Genomic DNA, 13466 nt, shown 5'->3' with positions numbered 1-13466 from the left:
CAGACGGGATTCCTCAGAATTGGAGAAGTACTTTCCGCCCATTTCACTGCCTTCCGTCTCCTTGCCCGGAGAGCGAAGTGCGGCTGTTACGGGTGCCGTGGCGGAGGCGGGTGACCGGCGTGCCAAGGGACCGCCACAGGGAGGGGGGAGGTGGTCAGCTCCTCGAGGCTGTTTCCTGTCACGCTGCTGTGGAGATTGTTTGGATGTCGTTCATTGATTTCAGCAGACTCACCAACGACTCGGGCGGGAGCAGGAGACGTGGGGATGGGGGCCGTGGTCTGGCAGCTTTCACAGGGTCGCGGGGCCAGGGGACAGACCCACACGTAGCAAGCTGCAGCTGGTGTCTGAGGCGGGAACAGGCCCAGCCCAGGCCACACCTGTGGCCCCTGACTGCAGACCCAGGTTGCTGCACTGGGCAGTGAGGGAAGGACTTTCAGTGGGTGGGGCAGGGTGTCCCCAGAGGAAAGGAAACTTGACCCTGGCTCACACCTGAGACAAAACCCAAAGACAGCAGAGTGAGCCAATGGCCTGGGGGCAGGGAGAGCTTTGCAGCTTCCGGGGGTGGAGGGCAACCAGACAGCAGGGCTGGCCTCCCAGGGACACAGCCCATGACTCAGTAAAGTGCGTGGGGTCAGGTGGCATCGTGTGGAGCAGAGTCAAGTAGAGTAGGGCCAGGTACTGGCAGAGCCGCCCGCCCAGCACGCTCCCCAGGGAGGTACCGTTTGAGCAGAGCCTAGGATGCGGTGAGCATGTGCAAAGGCCCTGAGGTGGGACTGCACACCCCGCTCACATTTTCTGTGTCATCTGGACAGCGCTTACCTCTTTAAGCAGTGACATGTGACAACACATAAGTGTTGCCAACCAGGGAAACTCACCTGAGCCTTGGTGTCCAGAGTTTTTATTGGGGGTCAGTGACACAACCTTGTGGCCGACCCGAGACTCCAGCCCTTTTAGTGGTACAGCCCAGACCCGCTGACCCAGGACCCCACCATAAGGTGTGTTGATGGCACAGTCCACCTGGCTGGCCCACGGCCTCAGGCAACAGAGACACTCTTCGTCAGCCTGCAGTCCAGAGAGACCCGGGTTCGGTTCCCGCTAAGGGCATGTACCTCGGCTGCGGTTTGTCCCCGGCCCTGGTTGGGTCGTGTGGGAGGCGGCCACTCCATGTGTCCCTTTCACGTCGATGTTCCTCTCTCTTTCTTCCCCTCTCTCCTTCCCACTCTGTCTGAACAAAAAAATGGAAAAGTGTCCTCAGGTGAGGAAAAAAACAAAACAAAACGGAAACAAAGACGCTCTAACGGGCAGGACCTTTCAGGGCCTTGAGGTGACCTTTCTGGAGCTGGTCAAGGGCCACACCTCCCTTTACCTGTGAGGGGTGTGGAGAACTCAGACTGCCGAGGTACCCCCCAGACTGCCGAGGTACCCCCACTGCACCCACACTGCCGAGGTACCCCCACCGCACCCACACTGCCGAGGTATCCCCACCGTGCCCACACTGCTGAGGTACCCCCCAGACTGCCGAGGTACCCCCACTGCGTGCCCAGACTGCTGAGGTACCCCCCAGACTGCCGAGGTACCCCCAGACTGCTGAGGTACCCCCCAGACTGCCGAGGTACCCCCAGACTGCCGAAGTACCCCCAGACTGCTGAGGTACCCCCCAGACTGCCGAGGTACCCCCCTGCTGCAGTCACCAAACTCCTGCTGCTGTGGGAGGGGCGGGCCGGGAGGGGAGGAGGAAGGGCCTGGCTGCATCCTGGCCAGTTCCCGTGCTGGGGTTCCACGTGTGTCACCTCATTTAACTTCGTGACGACCCCGGTGAAGGGTGCCCCATTGTACGGAAGGGATACGTGCGGTCTAGTAAGTGAGTGACCAGCTCAAGGTCCACAGCCTGTGGTGTCAGCCTGTCACTCGGCCCCGCCCCAGGGCTGGCCACCTGCTGGGCACTGTCCGGGCCTGGAGTGGGTCTCGGAGCTCCACGGGCCGCCCTGCTGTCCGCTCCGCCACCCCTCCCCGAGCCCTGGCCTCGGCCCGGCACCCTCTCCCAGAGCGCCTGGCAGCAGGCTCCGTGCGGTGGCCAGGCGGGCAGGGCACTGCTCCTCGGCAAGCTGGAGAGGGCGCTGGGTGCCCGCGCGTCCTGCCGACCCCGGGGCTGCAGACCAGCGGCTGCCCGCTGCCTGGCTCGCCTGATGCGGTTCAGAGAAGCCCCGGCACTTGCGGTGTGAGGCTCAGTGCTGTGCTGTCTTCTGGAGCTCGGGGGCTTCTAGCATCTGCGGAAGACCACTGCAGTGGCTGGGTACGGAGACACTGGCCGTGCGTCAGGAGCCCTCAGGCGAAGTCACCTCTCAGCCGTTCGGCGACTGTGGCCTCGAACATGTGACTGCCCTTCTCTGGGCCTGTGTCCCCTTCATGGGTGGAGGCGGGAGGTCTCAAGGGCCCTCTTGGCTCTGGGGTTCGGTGCTGGGAGCTCAGAGGGGGCATCGACAGTACCTGACCGTGTCTGGGTGAGAACTGTGTCTGGGTGAGAACTGTGTCATTCATCCTTCATTCCTTCCTTCACGCGCTCACTTCATGTGGGGCATCGGGTTAGCCTTTGAGGGGGACCCAGGTCGACCCAGGCGTCACGGGGAGCTGTGGGGGTGCAGAGAAGCAAGGAGAGCTCGTGGGTGCGGGGCAGGGGCGGCAGGCCTCTGGGTCCGTCTCCGCCTTCCGAAGGCTGTGCCAGGAGTAAGGGTCTCCGCTCTGAGCCCCGCTTTCTTCCCGTGCAACATGGGGAGCTGATGGCGCCCACCCCCTGTGTGCTTTCCAGGGCCTCTGCTGTAGGAGCCTGGCTGTCCCCTGGCAGACCCCTTGCTGTCCCCTGTTGGTCCCCTTGCTGTCCCCTGGCGGTCCCCTGGCTGTCCCCTGGCGGTCCCCTGGCAGTCCCCTGGCGGTCCCCTTAGAGACTGCTCCGAGGGGTCTGCGTGACTCGGGGGGAAGAGGAATGGAGTTTGATCAGCTTTGAAATACAGGCCGTGGCTGAACCTGGTGGCGCCTATTGTGCTTGTAGCATGTCCTGTCCTGGTGCAGTTGATGCTGACAGGGCCCCACTGGCGTGAGTGAGCGCGGGAAGTCGGTGGCCCCGGGGAGGGACCTGCCCCCAGCCGAACCACGAAGGGAAATTCCCGATTCTCAGGATCCCCAGCCTTCTCTGGGGGGGTCACTGTCACATTTGCAGGTGCAGGCTGGAGAGGGCTCTCCCCTCACACCATCCCGTCTGGGAAGTGACTGCTGGTGACAGTGGGTGCCTGTGGTGGGGGTGAAGTTCACGGGCTGGGGCCAGACTGCTGGGGCTCCAGGAAGTCCCTTCGCCCATGACTTCACGCCGCCTTGCCTGCTCCCAGAGCGGATGTGGCTCCCCTTCCCCTGGAGGGTGTTGCAGGACCCAGCGAGCTGATCCATGCAAAGCGCTTCATTAGCTTGGAAGCTGACACAGGGAGGGACAAAGTGACGATGAGTTACTACGTGATTATTATGTTTGCCACCTGATCTCAGAGACAAACAGGTTAAGGCTCAGAGACATTGGCGATTTGTCCAAGGTTCAAAATCAGAAGGGGATGGAGGCATCTGCCAGCCCTGATCTCCCAGCGTCAACCCAGAGGGTGTTATGGGGCTGCTGTGGCAAAGGACGGCCAGGTGCCCGGAGCCCCGGTGCAGGTCGGCGTGCGTCTGAGGACAGTTTGGAAGACATCTGTCTGTAGGTCTTTGGCTTCACATCCAGTTTTAGCATTGAATCAACCTTTGTTTTGTCCATGAACTTTCGGTCATTGGAAAATGTCAACCAGATGTCCCCAAATTCACGACTTAAGGCGTTTCTTTGATCTCTGCTGGATTGGGAGTTGTATTCACTGTGTAGTATTTCCTAAGTTTCGTATTTTGTATTGAAATATTCCCCTCAACATTTAAAAATAGGATTCCCATCCGGGCCGGTGTGGCTCGGTGATTGAGTGTGACCCATGCACCAAGAGGTCGCTGGTTCGATTTTCGGTCGGGGCACACGCCCAGGTTGTGGGCCACATCCCCCGGGGGGGGGCATGCAGGCGGCGGCCAGTCTTTGTTCTCTCTCATCAATGTTTCTGTCTCTCTCTCCCTCTCACTTTCTCTCCCTCTCACTTTCTCTCTCTCTAAAATCAGTAAAGGAAAAAAATTTTAATTAAAAAAAAAAAATAGCATTCCCTTCCAGACCACCCATTCCCCTCCGCTAAGGTCTCCTTACATTTTTGTCTTCTGTAACACTATTCGATGTGCCGTTCATGCTGCCTGTCACAGAAGCAGTATGTGGTCAACAGTTCCACAGAAGATAGATGTGAGCCTGAAATCTGGTGCCAGGACCCCCCAGGAATAAACGAGGACCCTCATTTTTAAAGTATCGAGTTGTAAGAGTTTCCTGGATGTAAGAATGCATTTTTTAACAGCCACGCAAAGGCAGCGCTCATGGAGGAGCCGGCAGGGGCGCGGACCTCACCCTGGGAGGTCATACACGATGCGCTCAGTAATGAACCATTTGTGAAGGCCGAGGGGCTCGTAATAGCAATAGCAGGCGAAGCGGATTTCCAATGCCGGCGTTCTTTTCGTCCTGTTACTTTGTAGCTGTTCTCTGTTCTTGTTCCATTATTTTTAAACGATTCCCAGAGGAGTGGAGGATGGGTTGGCCTTTCAGGAAGGAAATTTTATTGTTTGTGAACTACTAAATTTCAGGAATTTTCCGGAGGAGGATTTCAGGTCTAACCTGGCCCCATCCCCAGATGGCTTTGCCGCCAAGCCTGCTGCTGACTTTGTAGCTCTGCCCCCGCCCCGCCCAGCTCCTGCTGGAGCTCCAGCCCCTCCCCCCGCAGTGAGCAGCCCAGTGGGGGAGCCCTGCAGAGTGCACCATCTGTGCACAGGTCCGCTCCTGGGGGTGCTGCTCCCGGTGTCTGGGGGTGCTGCTCCCGGTGTCTGGGGGTGCTGCTCCCGGTGTCTGGGGGTGCTGCTCCTGGAGTCTGGGGGTGCTGCTCCCGGTGTCTGGGGGTGCTGCTCCCGGTATCTGGGGGTGCTGCTCCCGGTGTCTGGGGGTGCTGCTCCTGGAGTCTGGGGGTGCTGCTCCCGGTGTCTGGGGGTGCTGCTCCCGGTATCTGGGGGTGCTGCTCCCGGTGTCTGGGGGTGCTGCTCCCGGTATCTGGGGGTGCTGCTCCCGGTGTCTGGGGGTGCTGCTCCTGGTGTCTGGGGGTGCTTCCTGCTTGCAGTGGTGTCTGGGCTTCCCAGGGCTCCGGCTTCCCAGGCCACTGGTTCAGCAGAGGATGTGTCCTCTGGTGCCTGGCCCTGGGCAGCAGCAGAAAGAAGTTGGAGCTGGGCAGGGCCTGTTGCTGGGCCATGCCCCTCTCTTAGGAAGTGCTTGTGTGTCCCTCCGATAGCCTGCAAGGCCAGTCACACTCCTTCCCTCAGTCTCTCCACACCCCACCTCGCAGGGTCACCAGGCTTGTCACCACCAGGCACAAACCAAGCCCGGCCCCTCCAGCCCCCTACGGGACATGAGCCCCCCCAGATAACTCAGAGGACACGGTACATCCGGGCTGGTCCCGGGGTTGCTTCTCAGTGAGCCTCACCGTGGTGCAGTGCGGTGGGCCCTTCCCCTTAGCCCCTGGTTGTTGTGGGCGGGGGCAGCTTGGCCACGCCCAGTGGCCCTTGGGAGTGTGCCCAGCTTGCGGAGCCTGTAAAAGCAGGGACACCTGCTGGAGGTGGACGAGGCCTGGGTGCCAAGGTGAGCAGCAGGCAGCTCTGCAGAGTCAGGAGAGTGACCAGGGACACAGGCCTGCTTTACCCCATTGGTTATAAACCAGTTCTAAAGACCCCGCCAGTGGGGAAGAGTCACGAATTGCCAAGGTGCCACGTTGAGCCAGCACAAAGCCTCCGGAATAACCCCGGCAGAACCACGGTGTCCCCTTCCACCCACCGAGCCGGACGCCTGTAGGGGGCGTACAGTTTAGCCCCGAGTAGAGTCGCAGACAGAGCCCAGGGCGGTGACTTCCCTCGCTGTGTGTCCGTCTCCCCCTTGGCACAGCGTCTTGGTTGGCATGCAGATCAGCCAAGGAGACTTTCCCACCAGGGGCTTGATCCCGGCCCGCAGAGGCCTCCGGGTGGTCGGCTGGGCAGGGGGAGGCTGCTGTGGGCTCGCCCTCCCTCCCGCTCCTGGGACTGGACCTTCGTCCCCTCCTTACAGCTGCGCAGTCTCTTCCCGGGCAGCATGGGGCGCACTGTGGGGGCGCTTCCTGAAACAAAGGGCCAATGCCCTCTTCCTCCCCCTCCTGCCCCCCTCTTCCCACCCTCGGTGCCCCTCAGGCAGGGCCTGGATTTCTTCCCTCAGCCTGAGGCAGGAAGCTAGGAAAATTCCTTGGCAGGTAGAATGGGGAAACTGAGACAAGGTAAGTCAACAGGCTAGATAATTTGACCAGTTTACAGCCAGCGAGTGAATCCCAAGACCTTCCCTTCCCTCACCAAGGACACTTGAGAGCACATGGTCTATCTCTCTCCTCCCTAACCAGAGAGTAAATAGCTTAAATCACCCTGGTCGGGAGATAGAGGACAGAGACCCAGTGAGCCCAGTTTGTGCCAGCCAGACCCCAGCAGTGAGGAAGTGTGTGTGTGTGTGTGTGTGTGTGGGGGCAGATCACAAAGCCGGATTAGAGCCAGACAGACCCAAGAGAAAGTAAAGTAGTGGAGCTGACCAGGGAATGATCCCAACCTCCCCATCTGCTCAGTCTGATGAATGGACATATTGAAGGACACACCTGGAAAGCTAATGAATATTCCGTTATTCTTTTAAGACCCTCCCCTGAGACCTGCCCTGGGGCTCCTGCCCACCAGAGAGAGAAGACCCTCCGACAAGGCTGCAGACGCTCACTCTGGGGCAGACCCCGCCTTTCTCCGGCATGAACATTTTACTTTCTTTCTCTAAACTCTCGGGGACCCCCAGACTTGCAACCGGGGAGCAGTGGGCAGGGGCAGCTCGTCCCGGGCTCACCCCTGCCCCGTCTCCAAGGCCCCTGTTCCCTGACTTCCCAGGGAGCCGACGCAGCCTGGGCTCTCCTGCCGCTTCTGCGCCGCCCCTCCCCGTCCCACTGTCCTGAGTGCTTTCGCTGCGGCCGGTCCCTGTCCCACTGTCCTGGGTGCTTTCGCTGCGGCCGGTCCCTGTCCCACTGTCCTGCGTGCTTTCGCTGCGGCCGGTCCCTGTCCCACTGTCCTGGGTGCTTTCGCTGCGGCCGGTCCCTGTCCCAGTGTCCTGGGTGCTTTCTCTGCGGCCGGTCCCTGTCCACTGTCCCCAGCGTTTATGAACGTCCTCCCCAGATCACTTGGACTCACATTGTGAGATCTTTCCTGCACGGAGTTGAAAACCACACACTCCAGGTGAGCCCCGGGCAGACCCGCTCTGGCTGGTCCCTGTCCGGTGACAAGTTCACACGCCTGGCTGGAGACAACTTCGCTTCACACGCGAGGCCGCAAGCCATGTTCCAGAATTTTCTTGAATGACTTGACAGGCCTGTGGTTCTCTTTCCTCGCTGATCCTGAGAGGGTTTAGGAGACAGTCAGGCAGTCGATCGAAGCCTTTGTCCTGGTCCCACAGCGCCCGCTGTCCTGAGCGCCCGGGGTCCTTGAGCGATGTCCGTGCAGCGTCCGTCCCTCCTCGTCTCCGTCACAGGCCGGTGCCCGACCAGAGCTCAGAACCGCGTCTGGCTGGGAACACGCGTATCTGCCTCTCTCCGCCTCTGTGAGCGAGGGCAGGGTGGGTGCGAGGCGGGCGCAAGTCCCAGCTCTGCCGTCGGATCCCGTAGGACTCTCCTGGCTGGGCCTCAGTTTCCCCTGGGTAAAGTGCAGGTGGAGATTCCGACCTCGGGAGCGGCTGTGGGGTCAGTTCACGACACTCTGTAGACCGTCCAGTGCAGAACACGTTCCCATCCCCAGAATCCCGACGTGCCGGGCACCGTTGGCGGGTCAGCGTGCACCGTCTCCGGGCACCTTTGGTGGGTCAGCGTGCACCGTCTCCGGCCACACACAGGTCCACGTGGAAGTGAGTGATGTCCATGCCCCTCGGGCGGCACAGTGATGCAGTCGGTGTCCCTGCCTGTGACCGAGAGCCCAGCTCCTGCCTGCACTTCTGACCCCGTCCACTCCCTCCACAGCCTCTGAGGCCTGTCATTCGCCTCTTGTACAGGTGGAGAAACTGAGCCTCACAGGCCACACGTTCGTAGCCTCGGCAGGGGGGGCCCCATCTTCCACAGCTGTGCTCCTCCAGGGTAGCCCCTCGGTAGAGGGGGACCCCGTCTTCCACAGCTGTGCTCCTCCAGGGTAGCCCCTCGGCAGAGGGGGGCCCCATCTTCCACAGCTGTGCTCCTCCAGGGTACCGGTGGGAGACAGGCTCATCGGCCCAGGGGTGAGGGGGCGGGAGCTGAACACTTCCTCGCCCCTGAAATAATGATGCAGCATGAAAACGGCTTAATTAACTCATTTTAAAAAGTAGCTCTGTGCCAGCACGCAGCGGTCAAGCAGCCTATTCGCAGGTGCCATTTGCAGCCGGCTCACTGCCCTCCTGGGTTCTGCCTGCCCCTCGGAGGCGCTCTCTTGTTCTCTGAACAGAGGGAGATCCGAAGGGCCGGGTCCATCTTGCCGGATGCAGTTAGAATTTGGAGATGGCATGGATGTTGAGGGCCCGGAGTGGGGCACAGCGAAGGCCTCAGTGACCATGTTTCCCTCCCTCCCTCTATCCCTCCCTACCTTCTTCTTTCCATCCCTCCCTCCCTTCCTCCTTTCATCCCTCCCTTCCTCTATCCCTCCCTTCCTCCCTCTCCCCCTCCCTCCATCTTTCCTTCCCTCCCTCTACCCCCTCCCCCCTCTATCCCCCCTACTTTCCTCCTTCCATCCCTCCCTCCCTCCCTCCTTCTTCCCTTCCTCCCTCCCAGACACCTGAGCTCTCAAAGGAATTTTGACACTGTCCCCCGATGAGGGGGGAGTCTCTCCCCATCAGGCAGGCTCAGGGGTCACTTGTTAGTGCTGGTGCTTAGACATGATCAGATGCAGTCCTCACATTTTCAGTGTGGGCACCCTGCTCACCCGAGGTCACACAGCTCGGGGTCTGGGACCCTGAGCACCTCCAGGGAGCCCGCAAGCATTTGCTGAGTGCTTGATGCGGACGGTCTTGGTGACCGCGGCCTCCCCGACCCGGCCTTGCTGCGGACGGTCTTGGTGACCGCGGCCTCCCCGACCCGGCCTTGCTGCGGACGGTCTTGGTGACCGCGGCCTCCCCGACCCGGCCTTGCTGCGGACGGTCTTGGTGACCGCGGCCTCCCCGACCCGGCCTTGCTGCGGACGGTCTTGGTGACCGCGGCCTCCCCGACCCGGCCTTGCTGCGGACGGTCTTGGTGACCGCGGCCTCCCAGACCCGGCCTTGCTGCGGACGGTCTGGGTGACCGCGGCCTCCCCGACCCGGCCTTGCTGCGGACGTCTTGGTGACAGCGGCCTCCCCGACCCGGCCTTGCTGCGGGACGGTCTTGGTGACCGCGGCCTCCCCGACCCGGCCTTGCTGCGGACGGTCTTGGTGACCGCGGCCTCCCCGACCCGGCCTTGCTGCGGACGGTCTTGGTGACCGTGGCCTCCCTGACCCGGCCTTGCTGCGGACGATCTTGGTGACCGCGGCCTCCCTGACCTGGCGATCTGTAGGAACTCCAGGAGGAGGTGGCATTCGGGTCAGGGTTGGCACCCTGGGGCTGTGGGGAGACTTAAACAAGCATCGGGAACATACGGTGTCTAATTCGGAGTCCCTCTCGTACAGGACCGGCGCTCAACGAACGCAGCGGCCGGTCGTGAGCAGGGCAGCGCCCCTCCGGCTCCTGTCTGCCCAGAGCCCCCAGCATGACCCCGTGCAGGCAGGGCCCGCAGGTGTGATCCGCAGGGATGGAAGTGGAGTCTTCTGGTGTGGAGCTGCCCCCAGGGCGATTGGGGCCCACGGAGAGGCCGCGAGGCGGAGGCGGAGATGGGAGCTGCGGCCAGAAGCCCACGAGAGCTGGCCACCAGGATGGGAGAGGCAGGCCCCTCCCGGAGCCTCGGAGGGAGCCTGGCCTGCCCACACCTTGGCTGGGACTCTGGCCTCTGGGACTCTGAGAACAGGCCCCTGTTGCCTGAAGCCCTGTTTGCAGGACTTGCGATGGTGGCCGGGGGGACCCAGCTTCTGGAGCCCCCATCCGGCCTTGATTTCTCCCCTTCATCGAACCCGTCGTCAGCATTACCTATGGGGTGGGGTCCAGGCCTGAGCCGGCGCCTTGGAACCCCAGGAAGTGGTCGCAGGGGTTTCCGGGTCTGAGAGGGGAGCCCGTGGCTGTCACTCCTTCCGCGGGAACACCAATGCCTGCGCGCCGGACGTCCTCTCTCCTGAGCATGTTTCGGGGCCCCTCCCCCCGCCTCTCTCCCCCGTCTCCGTGCCCACAAATGCAGCGGGAGCCGCCTGCTGCAGCCGGTTCGGTCCTTCTGACCTTGCTCCCGGGAAGGACAAGACCACCATCATCGGGCGTCTGGCACGTGTCCAGTCACCCCAGGTTTGCAGCAGAATCATTGCACGTTCTGAAGAGTGGGTGCTTATCTCAGGCATCCCTCCACCCCCCGACACCCCGGGGAGAGGCAGAGACCGTGGGAAACCGACAGTCTCCAATTTCGTTTCCTGGAAGACACCTTCCTATCCAGACACCGTCCCTGCCCGACTTGCTCACCGGTGTGCCTTGGTCTGAGAACAGGTGGCCAGCGGAAGTAAGGAGGTCTGGCCAAGAGTGTCCCTGAGAACGGGCCTCGCAGGGGATGCTGGGAGGCCAGGTGACAGGCGGGGACCCCCTGGTTAAGGGCACATGACCACAGCCTTTCTGTTGATGGGGACCCCAGGGATCCCCTGATTCCAACCGTCCGATTCCTCGGAGGGGAAACCGGTGCCCGAACCTTGAGTGTGACCAGGGAGACCCGAACGTCAGTAGCAGAGTGGGGTGTGGGCCCAGACGCCCTGGCCCCCAGCTCCTGGCTCCGAATAAGCCTGGGTCACAGTGCCTCATGCCCCCGGGGTCACATGGCTCCCTGGGGGGTGCCCCTGCCACAGGGGACACTGTGCTGCTCCGACTGGCCCATCTGAGCCTGTCCCACAGGCTTGCTGGGTGCCAGGGGGGCACGCTCCACCGAGGGGCTGTCCGGACCCCCAGCCCCAGCCCATCTGAGCCGTCTCTCCCGTTCTCCACGTCCCCTGTGGTCGCGATGACAGGCCCCACCGGCCGGTAGGAAATTCACCACCCTGTCTGGGGGCTTCGAGAGGGGCAGGGCTGGCTCCTCCTGGAGGTTCTGGGGGACAGTCTGTGCGGGGCCTCTCTCCCAGCGTCTGGTGGGGCCCGCGATCCGTTGTCACGTGATATCTCCCAGGGTCTGCGTCTCTGCGCCCAGATTTCCCTGTTCTGCGCCACCCGTCACTGGGAGAGGTCCCGCCCTGCGACCTCACCTCGCCTTGACCATGTCTTCAAAGGCCCTATTTGCAGAGAAGGTCCCGTTCACAGGTTTCGGGTGGACGTTATGTCCCCCAGCCAGGATCAGTCACTTCCTTCCTACCTTCCAGTCTCTGAGGCCCAGGGCCCTCCGCCATCCCTCTGAGCCAGCACCCACTGCCCACACGCTGTTATTTCTTCTCCCCCTGGCACTTGACTGGCTGTATTATTCTGTTTATTTCTTTACCACCCTCCTCGCCTTGCCCCCTGGAGTGTAGGTTCTGGGCAAGAGGGCCTGGGTGGGACACGCTCCGGCCAAGGGCATCAGCAGGTGCCCTGAGCAGGCTGTTCCGGCTGAGGGTGGGGCAGGGAGGAGGCTGAGGCCGGGGGACGGAGGGAAGGACTGGGTTCTGGGGTGTCGGGGGGAGCAGAATCAATGGCAGGTGGCTTGTTGTGGTGGGAGGGGGCGGGGGGGACCAGGAGGCCCAGAGGTGGCTTCCGTGCATCAAGCCCAAACACAGGCACTTGTTTCTGAGACTAGAATTCCCTGGGTCTCTGGAGCAACTTTCTGCTGAAGTGCTTGGGCTGCCTCCTTCCCAAAGAAAACAAACTCTCCGAGGTTGGCGGGTAGATGCTGCCCGAACCACACCTCCAGGGGCGTCTTCATTCCCTCCTGTCTGTCCTCCCTGGGGAGGCCCAGGGAAGTCTGAGCCCAAGGATCCTCTCCCAGCCTCCCCAGGGAGGGGCTGGCCCTGCGGGACTCCCTGGGGCATCGGGGGTGGGAGGGGGTGGGGGCCCACCTCCATCCAGACCTGGGAGGGACCTGACCACTGGGGCCACGGGGCCCTGTGGCCACTAAGCCCTCCTTCCTGGAGCCTCAGTTTCACTTGGAGATTTGGGGAGAAAATGATTCCTGTGGAAATCACTCGGGGCATATTATGGGATGGAATTAAGTGCTCCTGGGGTGGGGTGTTCACCCTAAAGTGGCTCCAGGCCTGCCCCCTGGGCCCCTAGAAGCCCTGGGCAAGTCTGAGAAGCACAGGTCTCCCAAGTCCCTCGGTGTCCGAGCAGGACAGAGATGCTCAGGCCACATGATGGGCGCCGGGCCCCACTGGGTGCTGGGGCCTTAGGTCAGGGGCACAGGCCCCCCGGAGTCCAGCTGAGGGCCCCTCACAGAGGCTGGAGCAGCCCCGGCCCTGACGCTCAGCTCCTGCAGGCCCAGGGTGATGGGACAGGACGTTACTAGGTGATGGACAGGCTGGGGTGGGGGTGGACCCCACCCCGTCCCTGTCCCCACCGTGGGTTCAGTTCCTCCCCCATCCTCCCCCATCAAAGATGGGGACGCTCTGGGAAAGTCCTGGAGCCCACACTTCCTCATCGGGTGTTCCCCCAGCTCCCGGCGCGCTCCTAGGTCACTGTGTTGTCCTGGGGGTACTCAGGGCCGCAGTGTCAGGGTCTCCGGCACTGGAACCCACAGAGTTCATTCCACGTGGCTTCCAGTGCAGACGTGCGAGTGCCCTTGGTCTCCCGCCTGCACCCTCAGGCAGACAGGAGGGGAGGGGCTGGCGCCCTGGGGCCTCTTTCCGGCAGCACCGGAGCTGTGTCCTGTGGGCACGCAGTCAGGGTGGGGGTGCAGGTTCTGTGGGAGCTCAGGGTCCAGGGGGCCGGGGGCCAGCACACAGGATGCCAGCCCTGAGCCAGCCACCTGTTAGCTCAGTGGCTCCGGGCAGCAGCCTCTGAGCCCCTGGTCCTCTGAGCGACGGCCACAGAGGAATCAGAGATGGAAGGATCTAGAAGTGTCTGGCACACCTGAGGCCCTTCCTAGCCAGCAGGACGCAGGTGTAGCAGAGGCAAAAATAAGCACACTGCACACACTGCGGGCCGCCCAGAGGAGGTGACTCGGCCGGGACACTGGCTGGCACAGCCACTCCAGGTCCTGGCTCCGGGCCAACG

General features: G+C 62.3%; 1 protein-coding gene across 1 annotated transcript in view; it reads left to right on the top strand.

Annotated features, from left to right (window-relative positions):
• Nucleotides 1-13466, top strand: part of SORCS2 (sortilin related VPS10 domain containing receptor 2) — a 343880-nt gene that overhangs the window by 200529 nt on the left and 129885 nt on the right. The window lies entirely within an intron of this gene.

The sequence above is a fragment of the Molossus molossus genome, unplaced genomic scaffold (genome assembly GCF_014108415.1).
Source record: "Molossus molossus isolate mMolMol1 unplaced genomic scaffold, mMolMol1.p scaffold_m16_p_1, whole genome shotgun sequence".
In the NCBI taxonomy this organism is placed as follows: Eukaryota; Metazoa; Chordata; class Mammalia; order Chiroptera; family Molossidae; genus Molossus; species Molossus molossus.
Note: the sequence above shows the minus strand (reverse complement) of the source record. Positions and strands in the feature narration are given on the sequence as shown.